We start from the raw sequence: 4,684 nt of genomic DNA on the forward strand, positions 1-4,684 counted from the left end.
AGGAATGGCCATGAAAGAGGGTTAAGACAAGCCATAATTGGGCCCAGCAGAGGGCTGGGAAGCCCACAGTCAGCAGCCAGACACCTCTGCTGCCATGCCAAGCTGTGGCTGGACCCCACAGCTTGAAGGTGGGCTGGGCACCAGCGATAAGAGGGAGCTAAGTCTCTGAGGAGGTGACAGGCAGGGCGGGGTGGGGGCAGACATGTCTGGGATTTGAGCAGCTCTCTGGGCTCTTCTCCTCGCAGCAGAGTAGGGGGTTTTTTCCACCTAGGTGGGGGAAAGTGGGACATGCCATCCTGAATGATTTTCCTGAGCTGCCCTGCTTTGGGAGGGAGGGAGGGAGTGACTGAGAGCACTAGGGCTTTGCCCATGCCAGAAAGTGGCACTAGCATTGTGTGGGATGCCTTTTGTGAGTAACCAACCCGGAGCGAAGGACAGGGGGCCAACCTAAAGGGCAGACAGACACTGAAAACTTGAGTGCTGGCAAGTGAAGACTCTCCAGCCAGCCCCCAGCTGGTCCCCTGCTCACCTTGACAGACCTTGCTGGCACTGGAGGTGTGAGGGCAGAGCTGTGTGCTGGGAAAATGGGATCTCTGAGAGATCTGCAGTGCATGATAGGCCTGTAGTCACAACACCCATGGGGCAGATGGGCAGCTGGGTACCTCTGCTTCACCCGCAGAGGCATGCTGTAGCACTTGCAAGATCCCCACAGACGTACTGCATGCTCTTGTGACTGGTTTTTGCATTTCCCAGCTTGGCTGGGTGCAGCTGCCTTTTGGAAAATACAGTGGGTGCTTCAGCCTGTGCCTGACACAGAGAAGCGCAGAGCTCCCCATGCACTCTGAAGATGTTCAGCAGCGAGAAGCTACTGATAGATAGCGATGGCTGCTCTTCCCAAAAGGACCCTATCTCCTCTTTTTATTCCAGTAACTGTTTATTCCTGCAGAGTGATTTTCATGAGCATCATTACTACCCTGCTGAGGCAGAAGCTTAATCTCTCTGAAACAAGGGCAGCCGAGTAGGAGTGAGTCACTCTCCTTCCAGTAAGGAAGCCCCTTCAGGAAGCCTCTCTGGCAATGATGTCCTGTGCGGCCCTGCTCCGCCGCTGAGCTATTCAGCTTTAACAATGCTGACAGTGTGTAATACTGCCCCGGAAACCTTCAGAGATTGCTTGTCAGACATAGCCAGTGTCTCCAGTGCCCAGGCAGCTAATCTAGCAACAGCCAGACCTTGGGTAAGGAAGCCAAGGGAAAGGAGGTACCCTCTTGGCTGAAAGTGGCAAGGGACCGAAAGGTGTGGGAGTTGTCTCAGGAGCACCAGTGGCAGCCTGGAACACAGGCAGGAAAAAAAAGAAAAAAAAGAGGCTGCCTTTGGGGATCTTAAAGTCATCTGAAAAGCTGAGCTTCTAAAAACAATAGTGCTGCTCTAGGTGGCCTAGGGAGAGGGGAGGCTTCAAGGGCAGATTACCCAGCATAAGGGCACAGTGAAACTGGTGTGGAAGCTGCCACTGAGGAGGGCAGTTTGTGAGTGATGTACTGAGCCTGCAACGGAAGGGACTTGGTATCCCACAAACCTTTGGCCCCAGAATGAGACACATTTTTCAGGATGGAGAAAGCATTTGCCATTAATTTTTAATTATAATGGAGTGTTTCTTTGGTATAGGCTGTCTGCGGCAGGGGCTGGCCCATTGGCAACCTTCTCATGGGTAAGGCTGTCACAAGAAGAGCACAGAGGAAAGAACCAGAAAATCTTTCTAAGGCAGTGCTATAATGCCACAAAATATGAAACATTACTACACAAACTGAGCATTTCCGTTTAAGTGCTATGCTGCTACTAGAGTACAGTTTTGTACAGCTTGTGCTCCACTGGTGGCCAGGAGATACTGTCTCCTGAGTGCCCAGGTAAGCCATGTGGACCAAATTTGCCAAGGAGCTGAACTTCTTTTGGAGTGTTCCTGATGTCAAAGGGTGTATGTTGGCAGGTTCAGTCCAAAGTACTTCAGTCTCCAGATTAGATTTCTGCTTTGCTTCTCTTACAATGTGACTCCCCTCCTCTCTTCCTTAGTCTGACCACTTTTATTTGGGTTGCAAAAGTCTTTAGGATAAGTATCTAAAGTGTCTGGCAAGCACAACGCAGCTGTTATCTTGCTTGACTAGTACTGCAGTCCAAGTAATAGGTGGTGGAGGGAAGAAGAGGGAGCCTGAGGTGTTCAGAATATCCAGGCTACTGCTCCCAGCCTCCAGCTTCTGGCTCAATTGGTTGTATAGCTGTGACATGGCCTTTCTGCCAACCTGAAAGTCCACCCATGGGTAATGAGTGAGACCTATGCAACCTCCTAAGAGGACCTGTCTTTGCAAAGTCCCATGAGTCCTTTCCAGCCCAGGAGATGTTGTTCCTGCATGTTACAGAGAACTCGGTGGAAAAGAAGGCCCTGGGCACACTGCTTCTGCCTATCTGCAGCCCAGCTTGCATAAAGCAGTCTGGATTTGGTCAGCTTGAGCTCTCTTGGACTCATTCTGTGAAAGCAGGTTGTGGGTGCCAAGAGGGGCAGCTTCTGTATTGCAGGGAGGGCTGAAACTGGTGTTCCTGCTCTCACTGCCACATTATGGGAGGGAGAAGTACTCCAGCCCTGTCCTTCTCTGCTGCTCCAGATGGAAGACTGCTAAGATCCTAAATGAGGCTCCTACAATCCTAAATGAGATGCTAAGATACTAATTGAGAATGAAGTAAGCTTTCTGGATACTTCAAAGGAAGACAAAAGGACAAAGGCCATTCTGGCACCAAGGTGAAAAGAAGAAACTTGCTTCCAAGGATTCAACCCTTAAGCACAGTGACGCAGAAAGAGGGAGATTCTGTTTACAGAGGAAGTGAGAAAGGAAATTAAAGAGTAGGGAAGGACGAAGCAGCTCGCCAATGAAAACTTGTCCTTTGGGGCAAGGCAAAGAGGTAGGTCTGTTCCCCGGGGAGCTCTTCTTCCAGAAGCTGAAACCGCTGTTTGTGGCTGCACTGCCTGTGGCACAGGTGTGCTGCTGTTTGAGGGCCAGGCTTTGAGGAGGCCTGTGTGTGTGCTCGTTCATGCAGCTGCACAGCCAGGCTTGGCTCCCTCCCCTGGGGAGGTCAGGGCAGGATGCTCTTTGAGTATTGAATCTGTTCCTTCTTGAGAGCTCAGCTTCCTTGGAAAGTAAAAGATTCAGTCAGGGAGTTGGCAACTTAAGATTCGGAGCATGTCTTGGAAACTGGAAAATGTTCTGTGTTGTGTTCCTGCTGCTGGCAAGAACCTGCAGAAGTTGGTTGGGTCTATGGCATCGCTCTGGCTGTGGATCAGCACATCTCCCAGGCCTTCCACAGCATGGGTTAGTGCTGCCCCTGCAGCCCTCATCTCCTTGTCAGGTCTCAAAGAAATTCCTTCCTTCATTTCACAAGGTCTTAGAGCAACATTCCCATACTGCTGAGCTGGCTGGTGGCTTTGGGCAGAGTATCTAACAAACTGACAGCAGGTTAGCTGCAGTGATGTTACCCCTGAGGGGCTGCAAATCCTGTCTTAACCAACCAGGCTGATATTTCAGCTTCTCTGCATCAGCAACGAGGGTGGGATTGCTGCAGGGGATAGAGCAGAACTGAAAAGAGGATACAGCAGCAGCAGTGACTGGAGTGCTGTACAAAGTTGCCTGGCCTGTCTTGAGGAGCTGAACCAAGGCACCAGGAGCTTGCCCAGCTGCAGCAAGATGCCTTCTTCTGTCTGCTCCATGGCCACAACCTGCAAAGAGAGGAAGGGAGGCAGACAGGTAGGTGCCCTGATGTTCTCTTTATCCCAACTCTCTCCCAAGAGACCTCTGTGGCTCCCTTCCTTCCTCTGCCCTGCAGGGGTTGCTTTGTCTTGTTACTTTGAAAACCTTGCTGTCCTTGAATTCAGAATAGTAGCCAAGGCCAAGGATGCAATAGCAAGGACAGGGTAGAAGGTCTCCTAGTTGTCTGTGACTGACAGTGGGAATATTTTTCTTACCCTTTTCACTCCTTTACCCAAAGATAGGCACCTTCTTCTCTTATTCCCTCTTCCCTCTCCTGGGTGCTAAGCACTAAAAAATGCCTATGAGGCTTTGCATTGAAAAAGACTGAAAACTGCTGTAGTGGCTGGGATATAGTGCTCTTGTCATCAGTTTTATACCTGATGCTTGTCAGATTTGGACTTGTGCAAGTGGGCATGCAAAAAGCACCTTCAGTATCATGTAGGTTGTGCTATCTACAACTGGGTTTGAGGTGCCTGCCCCGCAGTGGGAGGGAACAGGGACAACAGCAGCAATGAAATGTTACAGAAGTAAAACCTATTATATATTGTTTAACAGATTTTCTGTGCAAGGCCAGAACTAATTAGCAGTTGAGCAGTAGAGGAGCTGTCTGCAGGCAGCTGGCTGGATTCAGGGGTGATTCAGCTCACTATACACGTGTTCCCTCAGATCTAGTCATTTCCCTACCTCCTGCTTGACTTTTCTATCTTACAAAAATATTTGAAGAACTAACTGAAAGTGTGTGCTCAGCAGTACAATACAGAGTAAGGATTTCTGTGAACATCCCAGGTTTTCTCTTGGGAAAAGCAATAAGGAAAGTTTGAAAAAAAAAAAAAAAAAAAAAAAAAAGTTGGATTAGTTTTTTTTTTTTCTGTCTTTGTTTTTCTGGGGGGGGTTAG

The 4,684-nt window shown here is 49.5% G+C and overlaps 1 protein-coding gene across 1 annotated transcript in view; it reads left to right on the forward strand.

Annotated features, from left to right (window-relative positions):
* The window catches only part of SIK1 (salt-inducible kinase 1), a 107,654-nt gene that overhangs the window by 1,790 nt on the left and 101,180 nt on the right, over window positions 1–4,684 (forward strand). The gene's annotated exons all lie outside the window — the stretch shown is intronic.

The sequence above is a fragment of the Chaetura pelagica genome, unplaced genomic scaffold (assembly GCF_000747805.2).
Source record: "Chaetura pelagica isolate M959 unplaced genomic scaffold, ChaPel_1.0 scaffold360, whole genome shotgun sequence".
NCBI lineage: Eukaryota > Metazoa > Chordata > Aves > Apodiformes > Apodidae > Chaetura > Chaetura pelagica.